Source organism: Gouania willdenowi, chromosome 6, assembly GCF_900634775.1.
Source record: "Gouania willdenowi chromosome 6, fGouWil2.1, whole genome shotgun sequence".
Taxonomy (NCBI): Eukaryota; Metazoa; Chordata; class Actinopteri; order Blenniiformes; family Gobiesocidae; genus Gouania; species Gouania willdenowi.
In genome coordinates, this window is record NC_041049.1 from 27,608,608 (window position 1) to 27,627,217 (window position 18,610).

The 18,610-nt window shown below is 41.8% G+C and overlaps 1 pseudogene; it reads right to left on the reverse strand.

The window, feature by feature from the left end:
• LOC114465133 (neuronal cell adhesion molecule-like) overlaps positions 1-18,226 on the reverse strand; it is a 28,048-nt pseudogene extending 9,822 nt beyond the window's left edge.
• Between the last annotated feature and the right edge of the window lie 384 nt (positions 18,227-18,610).

An 18,610-nucleotide genomic window follows, 5' to 3' on the forward strand; every position in this document is an offset into this window, starting at 1 on the left:
CACGACTGTTCCAACACAACGGTGGCAACACACAAACACTGATAAACACTTCCTAAACTGAGGAACAATCTGTGCAATGGCTACTTCATATTCCCTTCAGCTTCCTTATCCATCACCTGGGAACATGTCATGGAAAGGAGCTGTTTGGAGGGAATATTGGCCGGCCACTGCACAACTTTCAGAGATAATAATAGTCCTGTATTACATTGTGCCATCTCTTCTACTCTCAAATAGCAGGGGGCAGTAAAGGAAGCTCACAGCCTGTTTTTTTGGGCTAGCACTGTTAACAAAACACCCTGAGAACGACCTTACCGACCACGGTGAGCTGGGCGCTGGCTGAGTCCAGATCCAGCGTGGTGTTGACGATGCATGGTAGACGCCGGCGTCGCTCTCCGTCACCTCGCTGATAGTCAAACTGTCATCGTCCAATAGGAATCTATGAATACACACAGAAGAAAACGCCCCCCCACTCAAATCACACACTGCAGCTCTAATTCTATTATTCTTTTCAATTATGTTTTGGTTTTTACAATGAAAAGTCGCAGTATTATGCTATTCTTCACTCATCTCCAATTGTTCTAAGAACCCCAACAACATAGAGGGTTTATTTTCCCAAACACACCTGTTTCTGGAGCTTTAGCCCTCTGAAAAGTCACTTTCAGACCGCTCCTAAAAACAGGCTGTTTTTTGGGCCTTTATGCATGCGCATGAGCAGGCGTGTCTGTAGGACACCGACTCCACGCCACAGCTGATTACCATAGAGATTATCTTTTGCTATCAAGTGTATCCACACACTCTTGTTATTGTTTTCAGCCAAAAAAAAAAATGTTTTGCTTCGGCGGCTTCTGCCTTCGTCACACCCGATATCCCACCCTAAACCACAACACTGCCTCATGATTGGTTCTAATTGGTTCGGTTCGGTTTCAAAAGGCAAAGGTGGGAAGAGGACAAGATGGATTCTGGTGTTTGTGAACACCAGGATAACTATCTTGCAAGAAAGGTTAGCTGCAACGCATTGGGTTACAAACACGTCAGATCATCCCATAAGGGCGATACGAGGCGGTAGAACGGGTACTAAAAGTGAAACTGATTGTGAGCGCTCACGCTGTTGCTTGGATGATCTACATACTGAATGTAAAGATATTAACTGTGATATCAACCTGCCTTCGTCATGTTTGTTTTACCTGTGAAGGTAGTTTGAGAGGGAAGAGCTCACAGCTTATGCAGGGTAGGAGGAGCAAAAATCCAACTTGCCCATTTGGAGCTGACTTTTTTCAAAATGTGGAATAGCAAGGGAGGAGGAAACAGAACTTTTTCAAATTTGGCCCTCTGAATGAGGTTAAAGGAATGTATTCTCTATAGCAAAACTATTATAAAGAGATTTTTTCATAATACCACCCATTTAATATAATAATCTATTCATTTTATTTGTTAGTCCCTCTGACCTTTGGTCATCAGGCAGCTCTCCGTCGTCCTTCAGCCACATCATGGTGGGCACGAGGGATGGGTCGTGGCTGACTTGGCACTCGAATACCACTGTCCGTCCTCTCTGCACCACCCGGTACTCCGGCTGCTTCAGGATCCGCGTGGGCTCTGAGAGGAACAGAGTCAGTACGTCCCTGAGATATAGTTAGTCTGCTCAGTCTGTACCACACTGTAACCCATGGACTCTGACCTTTGACCTCCAGGTACGCGTGGTTCTCATAGATTCCCAGAGTGTTCCTGGCTGCACACGTGTATTTCCCAGAGTTCTTGATCTGAGCCACTGGAATCTCCAAAGTGCCGTTATTGTGAAGTACGTACGGATGTCCGTCCAGGGTGCTGGAGCGGCTGTCTTTGAACCTGAAAACCAGATTCTATCGTCATTATCAACATCACTGATATAAACCAGGATCCTGGACCTCACCAAGTGATTTTGGGGACTGGCGAGCCAAAAGACGAGCAGTGGATCAGCGCGTGCTGGTTCTTTATCACCTGGTAAACTATGTCGGCCGGCGTCAGCACTCGGGGCGGCTCGGCTGAGGACAGGAAAGAGTGGTGTTGGTGTCTGGGAGAGAAGGCAGGAGCAGCAAAGAAAGGCAGAACTCACAGATGACGCTGACAAAGGCGTTGGACAGCAGGTATCCGTGCTCGTTGGACACATTACACTGATAAACGGCGCTGGAGCCACTCTGCACCTCCGTGAAGATGATGGTGTCATCCTCCACCTTCCTGCTCACATCCTCGGGAGAGTCTAAGAAGGTCACAGAAAAAACAGGAAGTAATCACACATACATACATGGGAACTTTATATATGTGGAGGAGTATAGATAGTTCCTGGGAAGAAAAATGCTGCGGTGTGTGTGTGTTTGTGATGTGCGTTGTGTTGTGTCACTGACAGACTGACCATGGATGGGAACGCCGTTCACCGACCATGTGACGATGGGTTTGGGGATCCCTGTGGCTCTGCAGGTCAGAACACCACTCTCACCCGGAGCAAAGACCACATTCCTGGGAGCGCCACTAAGCCCAGTATGGAGCCGCTGCAAAAGACACGCACACGCACACACAGTTACACATACACACAGACATTATACTCACACATAGACCACACAGGACGGTTACAATCACACAGACAACGACAAAGACACACTCTTGCACGGGTGACGGTGATGCTGCTGTGCACTGAGCCCATCTTGTTCTTGGCGGTGCAGCGGTAGATTCCGTCATCGGACTGGGACGTGTTTGTGATTCTCAGAGTTTTGTTTGTAATGAAGGAAAAATGTTCGAGAAGCTGGAAACTCCCCGCTCACCTTCGACCAGACACCTCAGGAGTCGGTCTGAGGACAACACCATCATCATTATCATCATCATTGTCATCACCATCAGTAGTAATTTTCCTTCACATTACAGTTTTTTCAATTGCTAACAAGCATTGTCAAAACTGAAGTCACATGTTTAAAACTCTTAACCACATCCTGCATATCCATCAGGCATCTCAGCTCAACAGTTACTCTCATCCCCAACAGTGTTTCTCACCAACAAAACAATTCATACACGCCTCAAAAGAAGCTCATTAAACCACAACACTAGCAAATAATCTGACTGTGGAAACACACTGAACTACAAATACTAACAACAAAGAAACATTACATAAAATACATCTTATATTTCAATCTTGAATGATTATTGGCAGGTAATCAGTATTTTATTATAAAACAAGATGTTTTGCACTTTGATGGTTCTAAATGTATGTAGTGATATGTTGCAAACAAGATGTTTTGAAACAATTTACAGGAAGGACATTTGTGCTTTTGCAAGTACTTCAGGACCTTACAAAAAGATAATTAATTACTCCAAACAAAAAAATGCTGAATCTCAGAATTCAAGAGGCAGAATACAATTTCAATCCACGTCACATCTTATGTGGTTCTCTGGCGAGGGCGTTTTTGTAACTTTAATAATATATATATATAGATACTTTATTTTGGAAAATCTGTTTTGCTGGAAAATTCTCATAATTGATGCAACTGTTGAATGATTGCAAGTTTGGCTGCACCTTTACACCAGCCTCTATAGAAAGTCCATGATTTAGCATATTGTCAATCACTGTGGCCCTGATTTCATCAGAGCACAGCTCTTTGGTCTTCCTGTTCCTCTCCTGGCCACTCTTCTCTCTCTACCCTCACCCACTGCTCTTATATATACTTAGTCCAAGGAAAAAGAATCAAAAGCCACTCCTTTGTTTCTAATGAGACCAAATACGTACACACCTGAATTGGTTTTCAGTTGACTACACTACACTCAGCTGTGTTTGGAATTTCATCATAGTTTTATTTATTTCATTGTTAATGTTTGTTATATAATTTTAAATAGATTTCTATGTGGCTGCAGCAGACATTTCCCATGTTTTTTTGCATTACAAAATTATATATCAATGTTAATTTAATATAACATTATAAATCAACGTATATTAAATATAACATCATATTTAATGTTGTATTAAATGGGACTCCACAGTCCTTCAGCGATTGCATTCAATCTCCAACACTTGTCCTCTTAAAACCTGCACCGAGGAGGAAGAGTCGGAGGGGAGCAGGAATGTATGGTCTACGCTCCTATGATGGAGCATCTGCAACACACACACACACGCACACACCACACAATAAAAATAAGAGAATGATGATGATGTCTCTTATGAAGACTCTTTAAAGGCTTCAGCTTTTATTTTCTGAATTATTTTACATTAAAACAAGCTTCATTATCACGAACCTAATAGAAAATGAGGAGAGCAAATGAGGGAATTGTGGCATATGGAGAGTGTTAGTCCCCTTCTGGGCTTCTCAGCTGAGGATTTGGAGATTTTCGTACAGATGTTTAAGATACAATAAAACATGTGAGCTCTGGTGCGGACAGAGTGACTTAAGTTAAGACGTAAGATAAGGTTACATTTGGTAAAGTTTTAATGTGGTAGAAGCCAACACTGGAAACATTAGTTAAAATCATGATTATTATTAAAAGTATGACTGGAGGAGTTGCTGATCCAGTCATGTGCTTCTCGATTAAAGAGCTCACCTTTACTCCTCCTTAAAAACAGCCCATCATGGGCCTCAAACAACCTTTGAACAGCTTCGCTTCAGAGGTGTGATTAAAGGGACTAGTTTAAAATCAAAAGCAGCTTTTATCAAGATTATATATATATTTTTTTCCTTTATTGTTCTAAACCAACAGTTCATGTTTTTTCTTTCTTCTACATTTGACCCAGGCTAAACGGTGCATAAATAGTAAAAAAAAAAAAAAAAACAAATCAATGAATAAATAAACAAGGGATGGTGGAATATGAGGGTGACCAGCAGAGTCTCATCAATGAAAGTTGTTCATCAATAATGATGTAAAACCCAGGAGAGTTTATTAAAGAAAATATAAGGACAAAATGGGTTTAGATACGTTAAGTAAAATCAATTTAGACAAGTTAAGATGAGTCAAGATAAGTTAAGTAATGTTGATTAAAGTTAAGTTAGACAGATTAAGGTAAGTTGTGAGATAAGTGTGTGTGTGTGTGTGTGTGTGTGTGTGTGTGTGTGTGTGTGTGTGTGTGTGTGTGTGTGTGTGTGTGTCAGGAGGGAGGGAATAGGGTTGGATTTCTACATCTAAGGACGTGAACAGCAGAGGGAGCCCAAACTCACCACTGAATAAATCAGTGTCATTGTACAAATCTGCCATTGTGTCATTGAGTGTGTCCACTGAAACACAACAGAAAAACACACACAAAATAAACACAAAATAAACACATTAGCGAGTGCAAACTGAAGAACAACAAAAGATGAAGCGTTGTCAGTGAAGGCAACACAACAGAATATCACACAAATCAACATAACGTGAGTGGAACCTTAAAGACAACACAAAAACGTAATGCTTTGGGTGTTTCACTCCAACTAGACATGGCTATAACTGATGACTCTTTAATGGTGTCACTCAGTGCTAACATTAATGTAAACTCTTGTTCATCACAACACAATCAAATCACACATCAGATGAAGCTACATCTGTCCTAAACATCTGTCACAGTTGAACCATAACCTCACACACAACTATCATAGTCCCTATCCTGTTCACACTAAACACTGCACTTACTGTCCAGGACTCTCACGGTGATGGGCTGCTTCTGCTGGATGGTCTGGGTGTAAGGAAAGCGGGCGTAGCAGATGTAGTCACTCCTTGAGTCCTCTTGACGGACGTTGGAGAAGTAAAGGTCTCCGTTGAGGGACTGAGAGACCCTCTGACTCTGAGGCAGCTTCTGGAAAACTGAAAGCAGTCAGAGTTTAACAGCTGCAGCACAGACTGTCTAACACCCTGTATTAGACTGTTCCTGTCTTAATTTGTCTGTCCTATTATGGATTTGCCTTGTCCTGTGTTTCCTTGTCTTGTATTGTCCTGTCTTGTCCTGTAATGACCTGTCCTTCCTTGTGTTTTGATGTCTTGTCCTGCCCTATTTTGTCCTTCCTTGTCTTGTCCTCTCCTGTCTTATCCTTCTTTGTCTTGTTCTGCCTTGTCTTTTGTTGTCTTGTACTGGCCTATTTTGTCCTTCCTTGCCTTTTCCTGTCTTTTCCTGCCCTGACATGTCCTTGCTTGTCTTGTCCTGTCTTGTCCTGCCCTTGCTCTTCCTGTCCACTGCACTTACAGCCCATAAAACACAGAAGACAGGAAATGTCTTACTATTGTCCATCCAGAAGATGACGGGAGGAGGAAGGCCAGCGGGTGGTCGACACGGCAACATCAAGGACACGCCCTCCTGGACCACGATTGGCTGGATATTCTCCTTGGACCACAGAGGAGACCCTGGCAGAGACGGAGACATTGGTTTAACAATAAGCTGAGAATTGATGATCATGATGATAATTATTAAGTATTTGTTATGAGACAAAGCAGCAGTGGGCACTCACTGGACTGTCGGACGATCATGTTGTTGGAGACGGCCGTTCCATGTTTGTTGCGAGCCGTGCACTGATAAACACCCTCATAAAGCTCCGCCTTCTCTGTGCCGATGTCAATGACCAGCGTCCCAGAGCGTGGCCTCATGCTAACGTTAGCATCCAGGTCCAGGTCTAGATGAGTCCCATTTCTGGTCCAGGAGAAGCTGAGGAGGGGACGGACCATTAGATACAGAGACAGACAGACACAGATAGACACAAACAGACAGACAGACCTAGGGTGAGGTTTTCCTTTGGCCTCACATTGGATGACGATGTTTTCTCTCGTGTCAATGATGTAATCTTTGGGCGACTGGTGTGTTATCGTGGGCGGCTGTGGCACTGAGGGAACACACACACACCTTGTGTCACTGTGTTGTTCCACATAAACATACACACAGACGACGTGTGGGAATCAAAGCATGCAGGGAACATTCCTCCTAACATTCCTCAGACACACTGAAGCCACGCAGCAGCAGAAAGCACAGGAACCAAATCACTCAGTGCACCACAGCAGGCAGAAAATATGGACACCAAATCAGTGCAGAGGCACGCGTCCGTCTGAGACTTACATCTGTCCCGGACTTCAGTTTGACCCAGAATCAGCAAAGGACACAGAGCAGAGTGTGACAGCAGAGAGACACATTAATAGTCCTGGAGGGTCGCTGTTACGCACAAGCCTGTCACATTCTGTGACCACCAGGAGGCAACAGCAGCTATAGTGAGCGTGTGAAGGGGCGTATTTCTTTGCCAAATATATATTAATAATCAATTTATTTAATGTAATAACAGAGAAAAACAAGTAAAATTTATTTCCATTAAAATATAAGAAATAATACTCATCTTTCAGAAGTTTGTGCTAAAATCTCTTAAACCAATTTCATCATGTAAATTGGTAACAGGTGCTTGATAAACCGATCCCACTAATTTATATATTGTTTTTTTTTTGTTTTTTTTATGTATTGTCATTTTTAACAGCTACTTTTTGCATTTTTGTTTATTGTATTCTTTAGATTAGTATCTAAACAATTCACATTTTCTTCTCTATCTAAATTGATCAGTGTAGCATCAAAACTGTGAGCTATGCTGATTTTGTAATACATTCTAATATTAAAAATATTAATAAAAAAAATACATATGCATAAAAATTCCAGCAGGGAACAAATTACACTGTTTTGAAATTAATATGTAATTTGTAAAAATGTCTCTGAGGCTCATTGTGACTTACAGTCCAGGGGGACGTCCAGTGCTGACGTCAGGAGTCCAAAAAGTAGAAGGAGCAGCGCCTCCATGGTCCTCCACCTCCCATCCATCGTTGGCTGAGTCCCAACACAATCGGGGACAATCTGAGGACGAATCACTGGTAAAGGGTCAGACAGAGTAGACAGGTTAGAGAAAATCCCACTGGGTCCTAGTTACAGTCTTGTAAACTTGTTGTTTCAAAATAGAAAGTCTTGAACTGCCAACGTCTGTCAGTGTATGGGAAACACTGCGCTGGAGGTGACACGTAAACATCTGTGCCGAAAGTTATTTCTGCTTTTTTTCCACTCTTGCCGCATGAGCCAACTGGGAAAACTGCAGGTTCTCCGATGACCAGTCCACCTCTGATACTGGGGCAGTTTATTTATACTGGGGCACATGCCCCAGTAAAAGAGGTCTGGGTCTACATGCATCGATTATTGAGTCTACATGTAGCAGTCTCTGAGTTATGTGTGGCATTCTCTGAGTTAGTGTAGCAGTCTCAGCAAACACTGAAGACCAAAGCATCGCAGTGATGGTTTTTAATGCAATTCCACATTTAAGTAGCAAACTTTTTACCATCATAACTCTTTATGTTATCTGCCATTGATGTTATCTACATAATATATGCCGATCAGTATTATATATCAATGTATCTTTTATCTGTAGTCATGTGAACACTGAAATGAGCTCTGTTCCTGTCATGGGATGGATGCTGAGGGACTGATTAAAGCTGTGAGCAGGTGGAACACAGGCCTTCAGGAATGACTGCTGCTGCTATGTTTGGGACCAGAGGCTAGTCCCAGTACTGGTGTTGGACTGGTCCGTCGGGAGCTGCTGCTCTCATCAAACCTGGGTGATAAAACAGAGGTCCAAAGCTACAGACAAAGCGCGAGCTGTGCGGCTTTCCTGGAAGAGGCGGAGTTAGTGACCTCAGGCAGCCAGTCACAGGGCTACAATCCCCAATCAAAGAGAATATGGATTGTCTTATCTAGATTGAAACATCCAAGTAGAGAAGCCCTGATGAAGATCTTATCATATTATTTTCAAGCATTTCATTCAAGCAACACTTTTAGGAAAAACACAAAGTACAAAGTGAGAAGTGTAACATCTGTGCAGCGTCCATTTTATATTCCTTCCTAACGTGTATTTTCCCAAGTGAGGGAGAAGGAAACTTGAAGATGAATCTTTGTTTTTCACATATTACAGATGGTAAATGTTCTTCTTCTTCTGAAACTGGGTAGGAACACAATACCAGAAACCAGTAATGTAATAAACACAGAATGTCCAGACTGTTTGTTTTATAAGACCTTTTATCTTTAGCTGCTCAAACACGCTTCACTCGTACAGAACGCTTTCCGAACGCTCTTTACCCCTCTTTCCCGCCATCATCCCGTATTAGTATTTTCCTGTAAATATCCCGTATTTTAATGTAATAATAATTAAAGATGCCTTACTAAACTGAAAGCCGTCATTAGCCTCGAGAGAACTGCCATTTGAAATGGCCTGGGTGGCAGTTCTCGCGAGATTCGTGTCGACGGCGGCAACGAACCAGAAACAACTCAGAAAAGATATGATGAATGAGACGTTCCGGCGAAAAAAAAAGAACTGGTGTAAATACGTTGTGAAATGGACGGAGAGTTTATCTTCCTAAAGAGCAGCAGGATGGGACACAGCTACATGTTCTGTTAGATTAATAACTGAGATTTTAACATCTACACAGAGGAAGAAACGACGTAAGTCACCATGAAAAATCAGCCAATCACAAGCTCCACAAATACACTGCTTAAAAAAGTGTTAAAGAATGTAAAGTCTGCAACAAATGTTTCTAATAAGTCTAACTTAAAGACAAGCAATGTGAAATTAACAGTAAATATGCAATGTGTTGACTTGTATATAAACAGTAAGTATATTAAATAAACACGTGCTTCATATAGACATTTATGTTTTTATTTAGGCTGTTTTATAATTTAGGAATTAGGGCTGGGCGATATATCGAGATTCAAGATGTATCGAGTTTTCTATTTTGGTGCTATAGAAAACTAATATTTCAAATATATATATATATATATATATATATATATATATACATATATATACATATATATAATAGCTTATTATGTATCAAAATACTTTCGGAGTCCATTGAGTTTTGGTCCATATTACTCAGCCCTAGTACGAATGTTCACAGCATTTCAATGTTAATAAAGGTCAGCCTACCAGATTCTAATCACATAATTGTATTTAAAGTGGTTGACAAGTGGGTATTTTAGATTTCTTGTACACCTATCTTAAAATATAAGGGATACTGAAACTTGGTTGGGTAGGGGACGGCTCGCAGCGGGCGCCTGACAATTTCCCTTATTTTAAATCCAAAACTTGACAGGTATGCTCTTCACCCCCTGAGTTGTTGTGTTGTGTCTGGATGATGTAGGAACAGAGGTGTGACACTCTCACTGGCCACTACTGCTGGAGTTGTCCAGGATCTTTGGTAATCCAGCTTGGTGAAGACATCATCACCAGGCCGAAGTTGGGACAAGGCTCTAGCACCATGGCGTTTATTGTAGTAAAACGCCTACCTCTTCTTTTCAGCTTCGTCCTTCTGCTTAATGCGTTTTTGTCAGGCCACGAAGGTCGTAGATTTTTCTCGAGGGTGGGCAATGTTGTTCGAATTTTCCGGCCCATCAGAAGTTCAGCTGGGCTGGCCCCTGTCACGCTGCATGGCATTGACCGATAACACACTAATGCAATGAGAGGGTCCTTCTGTTTTAATATACGCTTTGCAATCTGCACAGCCCTCTCTGCATGACCGTTACCTTGTGCACAGCGTGGGCTCGAGGAAACATGTTTAAAGTCTATCTCTCAGGCAAGGATTCAAAACTCAGTGCTCGTGAACTGAGGTCCGCTGTCCGTGACGACGACCTCTGGGATGCCGTATTGAGCATTTCGATGTACTTAGAGTAATAGTCACAATGATAAGGAAGCTTTGTTTGTTGTACTCACATAGTTCCAGAGCTATGCGCTGCCATGGTCTTCCCGGAGCGGGGGAAAAGATCAATGGTTCTTTTTGATGAGCTCTCCTTAACTCACAGCACGACTGACATGACTCGACCTTGTGTTCCAACTTGGTGTCCATCATGTATTTGATCAAAGATGTCTGCCCTCAGCATTTCTGGTATCACTATGCGGTTACCTCTGATGACCAGCCCATCATACTGTGAAAGTTAAACCTCTAATAAAGAAATACTCTCTAATGTTGCTTGGTACTCGATGTGCGTGTCCAGGCCATCCTGATGTAATGTACCTGATCACAGTCTGCAGTTCCTCATCAACTGCAGAACCTGCACAGATACAGTTCATCTTTTGTGGAGTTGCTGGGATGCTGTCCATGACTGCTGCAGAGTGACACTCAATTTCAGAGTGTCTCTCCTCTCCATCCTGTGTGTAACTCAGTGGACTCCGAGACTGTGTGTCTGCCACAACAACAGTTTTTCCGGGAGCATATGTAGCCACCGGCTTAAAGCGCATCAGTCGCATAATAAGTCTCTGGCACCTTAAAGGGACATTGTCTAAATCTTTACAGTTAATAAGTGGGACCAGGGGCTTATGGTCTGTCACAAGTTCAAAACTCTCAAGGCCGTAAAGATATTTTTCAGACCTTTCACAGGCCCAGACACTCGCCAGGCATTCCTTCTCTATTTGCGCATATCTAGTTTCTGAATCATCCAGCCTCCTAGAGCAGTACGCGATCGGTTTCCAGTCATGTCCATGAAGCTGGAGCAGCACTCCACCCAGCCCGTAGCTGCTTGCGTCGGCTAACACTGCGGTGGGTCTGTTGACATCATAAAAGGCTAACACAGGCGATGTAATCAATAGTTCTTTCAGCTTCTCTAAAGCTGCATGTTGTGCATGGTCCCAGGTTCACGATGTCTTGGATTTAAGCAACTTGTACAGTGGCTGACCCACTGTTGACAGGTTTGGCACGTATTTACCAAGATAGTTCAGGGGATATGTTTGAGTCCATGGACGTCATCTGGTGCAGCAAGTTCCCGGATAGCTTGGGGACTCCAGCATGGATCTGCATCCAGCCTTGTATTTCCTCCCTTCTTTACGTCGCGCTGCCATTTACAATTCTTCCTCCTTGCCCTGCCACCTCTGTTACATTTGCTCTGGCTCCCCCAGCCTCTGCTGCCTGCACACTAATTTGCTTATTCACAGTCTGACTGGCGAACAGACTTTATCGTCCGTGCCAAAGTAAGATCAGGCATGAGCTGCAGCTTACAAGACTACTCTTTATCTCTGATACCCACCATAATTCGGTCGGTTTTCATCTCTACTTTCCCCAAACTCACAGTGCTCAGATAAATCATAAAGAGTCCTTATAAATGGCTCTGCCGGCTCACCGGGCCACTGTGCTCGATGGTGGATGATGCTCCTCCGTGGGGAGAAATACTCGTCAAATTTATCCATCACTATCTAATAATTATTCTGGTGTGATGGGTCAGTAAAAGTAAAGGACTTAAAGATATTTTCCGCCTCACTTCCCATTGCATAAATCAAAGAACAAACTTGTACTTCCCGGACTTCTTGCTGAGCTCCGTCGCCGCCCGAAATCTCTCGAACCTTCTCTTCCAGTCAATCAGTTTATCAAAGCTGAAACCTTCCAGTGGGTTGAATTTTGCCATGATTTACACTCTTTGCAAAACACAGACCACTTCTGACACCATGTAATAAACACAAAATGTCCAGACTGTTTGTTTTACTGTCTTAAAGAGACAGTACACAAACACTCAGTTACTGTGTGAAGTGTGTGAAACAACAGATCAATTAATCTTCTTCCACTTCTATCCAAAGTGTTGGAGAATATTGTTGCAGAGCAAAAGTTAGACTACCTTGAGACAAACCACAGTTTACATCCATTACAGTTTGGTTTCAGATACAATCACTCCACAGAAACAGCTGTCTATTATTAATAGACAACCTCAAACACTGGAGAAGTTAATATAGTAGGGTGCAGTATTCCTGGATTTAAAAGTGTCATCACATCACTTTGATTTTAAAACTCCCAAGGTTTAATTGATCTAAACTGATTAATCTGATTGAACTCATATTTAAAGACCGTGTGTTGGGATTAATGATATAAAATCACCATTTCAAAACACAGAAACTGGGGTCCCTCAAGGATGTATTCTGGATCCTAATACTTCCAGTTGGTGAACCAATAATCTCCGAGGGGTTTGTCCTTATGATAGCCTAAGATCAATGCATCTGGAAAAACTTGTGAGATTATTACAGAAAAAGTTTAACTTACAACCTAAAAAGATATCAGCCTGTCTCAACAACTCTTGTCTGGTTTTAAAGACAAAGAAAACAATTGCTATATTAAAAATGATCCTCTTGAACAAGTGACAAAGGAGAAATACTTAGCATTCATCCTGAACTCCCACTTAGTTTTCAAAAAGTCACGCAAAAAAAAAAAAAAATCTGTTAAGCACTTAAGAAAAACACTGTACTCAGTCCTCAATCAGTACATTTGAGAATATGTGTTGATGCATATGATGGGAAACTTCTACTTTGTAAAATGATAGAAGTCTCAGTTTGATGGCACAGAATGACATGGGTCCCACTTCCACTTAGATAACAGAGTGACTTCACAATCCACAATGGACACAGATAAAGAAAATAAAATGAATTGTTTATTACTTACAGTCAATGTATTAGTACCTGTTCTTATTAAATAAACCCTAAATAAATAACTTAGCATGTACCGGCCAGTCCCCATGTTTGGTCATCTTAGCATTTAGAGAATAGAATAGAATATTTTATTGATTGAATGATTGAATTGATTTTCGTGTCATGCACACAATGTGCCCAACCCTCATGGGCTTATAAGACACTGAAAAGTTCAGTTGCAGTGGTTACATTAATATTTCTAACATTACAAAGTTGCAGGCTCCTGGCACAGTTCAATCTTAAATAATGTGTTCTGTCTTTTTTCCAAATAAATCTGACATAACAAAGGTTCCTTTCTTGAAAACACCTAATTTTTCATAATTATCTAACCAATAAAAAAAATCTACGTAAATTGAGATGTTTTTTTTTTGAAGAGAACATTCCCTATGTTATCATACAATGTACAGTAAAAGAAAAACTGAATCTCATTTTCAGTTTCATCTATGACACAAGTAAACAAACTTGGTCTTCCTCTAGGATGGCATTAAAGCTGTTGGTCGCTAAAGCTAAAGGCAATTGGTTCCTGAACGTAAATGTGTGCAGACTTTTGGTTAAACATAGGTTTCGACCATGTAGCAATCTTTTATGATACACCTTTATTAATCCCCAGAGGGGAAATTCATGTTTTCAGCAATACAGTAAATACATTATCAGAGCAGAGAGTAAGTAATACAAATACTAACATAGGATAATAGTGCAAAATAGGTAAACATACATAATTAGAAAAATAACAACACAAGCAGAAAAAAGAAAGAAAACAACAAATGACAATTGAGGAATTGGTTTGGGGGGGGGGGGGGGGGGGGGGGGGGGGGGGGGGGGGGGGGGGGGGGGGGGGGGGGGGGGGGGGGGGGGGGGGGGGGGGGGGGGGGGGGGGGGGGGGGGGGGGTGGGGGGGGGGGGGGGGTGTCAGGTGGTTACAGTTATTACAGTTATTGTTAAACTGTGGTGTTGAACATGTAGCAACCTTAGTTAGCTTAGCATTTGGCAACAAGTCCCACATGTTGGTAAGCTTAGCAAGTAGTTAGGGTTAAGGGACTCAATCCCACATGGGTGATGACTCAGGTTGGATTCAAACCAGTGACCCTGCGATTACAAGCAAGCGTCGCCCACCACCGCGATTAAAGGACCGTAAATGTGAACATACACACATACTTCAAAGCTTCAATACTTCTTTTTAAGTTTATCACTCAATAAGTTAACGTAGGGAAGCTGCTGTCAAAATGTATGAGACTCTTACAAAGTGTTTTGTGAAGCTTCTCATAAACACTTTGCACTTTGTTTGGATCGTCGACAGCTTTTATGAGAAAATCTTATTCATCCTTTCATAGCTTCGCAAAACAAAACAAACAAAACAAACTAGTGCTTTGTGTTCAAAGATAGGCCTTCTGATTGGCACCTTTACCATTGGTACAGTAGCTAAGTAGCCATGTTTCCTGTGTGCTCCTGCCTTAGTTGGGTGTAGCTGTGGCGAGGTGTAGAGCTAGAGTAGATAGAAACAGTGTTGTGGAGCGTGGTGGAGGACGCTGGCTGTGTTTGGCACCAGCAGACTCTCTTGCGCTGCATTCATATGCTGAGCAGACCCGCTTGTGCTCGGAGCAGGAATGTTCAGCTCGGCTCATGAAAGGACCCTCCAAACCCTCCAAAGACACAAAAACAGCCTCCTGTGGGAACACAGGCCCATCCTACCCCTACTGGGAAAGTGTTCCCAGTAGATATTTACTTCACCTTACACTGGGACGGACTGGGAACGTGTTTTTTTCCGCCTGTTAACACCCACAGCTCCAGTTAGTACCCCGACTGTTCCAGCACAACACTTCCTTACGAGATGTTTAAAGTGCTGATGGATTAGCTCCCAGTATCAGCACTGGTTCCCAGCACTATGCTTTAGCTCAGAGCTGCTGGTCAGCAGGAGGGTTAGAGCTGCTATGAATACTTTAACGTGTCTGTATTCCACAGCTTTTAACATGTTCCTCTGTGTTCGAGCTGATATTTCCCAGTATAACCAGTCGGTAGCTCTGATGTTCTCCACTCTGATTCTGTTTCTGATTTAAGTTTCCTCTAAATCAGATCTAATCCTGTCCTTTCTAGATGTACATTATCTTATCTTTATCTAAATTTATGGTATCCAGATTTATATCATCCAAACTTGATCTAATCCAGGTTTATATGTAGATGATCTAATCCCATCAGATCATGTTTCCACTTTTAACCACTGACGTTTCAGGCTCTCTGACCATGCTGTGTTCAGGATCTGTGGGAATTCATGACATTTATGAATGAGACCAGTGTGTATGACAGCCTGTAACCACAACGATGATTCCCATTAAATGTATTCACACACACACACACCACACGCACGCACGCACGCACACGCACGCACGCACACACGCACAGCTTTTCAAAATAAGATACAAGGACAATCATTATCATCTTAAAATTCCAGTCTAAATTCCTCTTGATCTGATCCAAAGTTATTTAACCTTATTTCCCCTCAGTTTGTCTTGTATTCTTGTCGTTATTATGAATAATATTATTGTTGTAGTTATAATAAATAGAGCTTGATTTGATAGGGTTAGTAAGAAACAAGATAGAGTCAAAAAAAAAAAGTTAAATAAAATGTTTATATTGCATCAATGCTGTTCTTAGTCTTACTGTTATCACTGCTTTTTAAGGTTGTTGAAAAACATCTTATCCACATCTTTCAGTGACTTTTTCTAACAGTCTGTCCAGCAGTCATTATAAATTCATTTCAAATGTTGTGTTGCATCTTTAGTTGTTGATAAACCTGAGAATGTTCCTTTCTCACTGCAGGAAACACTTTTGAGCAACTGTTTGTTAGAGTGCTGCTAATCATTGATGAGGAACCCTCGCTTGTGTAGTTAGTGCTCACTAGCAAACACCAAGCTCTACCATAACACCATCACTGTGTGTGTGTATTTTACCATGTAATGCATTACTTTATTACATTATTCTGATCATAGATTTTCACTACTTATTCCATATACACACAGACACATGTTGTGTGTGGTGTGTGTGGTGTGTGTGTGTGTGTGTGTGTGTGTGTGTGTCCTGTCAGCGGGTTTCCTCCTTATGGGAGTTTCTCACACTCTGAAAAGGCTTTGTGTGACTTTAAATGTGATGTGGAGTCCCTTTAAGGAGCACTGAAGAGGAAATCATTCCTTCTTTCACCTGCAGTGTGTGAGTGGCGAGTGGGCGGGGCCTCCTTTATGTGCCAATAGGTTGCTCTGACACTCTATCTCTCTCTTTCTCTGTGTCATTGTGTGTGTTGTATGTGTGTTTGTGTGAGTGCGTGCATGCGTGTGTGTTTGTGTGTGTGCGTGCATGCGAGTGTGTTTGTGTGTGCGTGCACTGTGGAGGAATATTGATTGGAGAGAAAAAAAGCACTCATACAAGGGGCGTTTACCTGATGGTACTACTTTTACTGGTGATAATTTTATTTGGCGACACTTTATTGCTGTCACTCAGTGTACATGAATCTGAACATCAGAAAAAAAAACACAGCTCTGCATTTATTTACCGCTTATATTACATCGGTCAGTCACAGGCTAACATGATGACCAGTCTAACCCTAACAGCTGCTCTGAGTGCTCAGTGTGTCCCAGGTGAGAGATGAGGGGACATGTATGGGAACTGTCTTTGATGAGCGTGTGGTCGGATGATCACACCGTTCCTTCAGCACACATGCACAGGATCCTGATTGGCTCAGGGGGCGGAACACTAACAATAACAACACAGCACACGTGTTAAGCTGTGGTGGAGCTCCAGGATGTTCTGCACTGATTGTTTCAGCATGAGTCGACACATTTTCAGCGCCAACAAAGAGCCATTAATGTGCTGCATCATCAGCATTATTCTGTCCTCTGAGAGCTGTTTGTGATAGCAGTACTGTCTACATTCAGTTCCTCCTTAGATTCATCCTGATGTTATTTATGCATGTTGGTTTTAATGACGTTAAAAAACTCCTTATAGGTGTTTAGTATTCAGCCATCTCGCTATGTGCTATGCTAACCAAACATTGTGAGACTGGTCTCAGGTCTCTTCCTTATACGCCTGTAACTAAGAACAGGTCTGTAAAAAGGAAAGGAACAGATCTATTCTTAGTTTGTCAGTCACAGAAGACAGGTACTGATCTATTCTTTATACATCTGTAGCAAAGGATAGGAACACAATCTATTGTTAATATGTCTGTAACAGAGGACGGGAACTGATCTATTCTTGATACATCTGTGACAAAGGACAAGAACTGATGTATTGTTACTATATGTCTGCAACAAAGGACAGGAACAGATCTATCCTTATATGTCTGTAAAAGAGGACAGGAACAGATCTATTCTATATATAGATGTATATTCTATATATAGAATAGATCTGCAGTCCACCACACAGCCTCTAAAGCACCACAGCCTCTCACTGAGGAGGAAAATGCATGGCCTACACAGACTCATTATACTAGGTTTAACATTAAATCACATCATAGATGTGCGTTTAAAGAGAGGATTACTTGGTTTCATAAAGCCATGAGTCCGAGCTCTCACATCGATGTTTTATGTAAAAGTCTCACCTTCAGCTTCAGCTCAGGATGAAACGTCCACAGCACGAGCAAACCTTCATTCAGTCATGAACAGTAATCCTTTAGGGGACGTCAAACATCACCTCCTTCTACGCAACGCTCCTCCAACGTCTGCCAGCTCCGACTGAGCAGCAGTGAAAGGAGACCAGCCATTCCCTCCAAACACACACACACACACGCACACATACGCACGCACCCACGCACAGCTCCTCCCTGCCTCTCAGTAGGATTAAATCAACCTTTTGTCTCCTCACAATGAGGGTTAAACATTTCCTGCTTTCACTTCAACGGCCACTAAAAAACACATGTCAACAACATATAAGTATATAAATTATATATATATATGTATGTGTGTGTGTGTATATGTATGTATGTATATGTACACATACATATATGTTTATACATACATATGTATATGTATTAGTGGTGTAACAAAATAGTCAACTCATGATACAATATGAAATACGATATAATTTAATTTGACTGCAAAAGTTGTAGACAATGTGTGGGGTTGTTTAGCTTCACAAATAAAGAATGAAAACAAATGTATCAATCCAACTTTAATATTTCTCATTTCTGTAAGATTCAAATTTTGC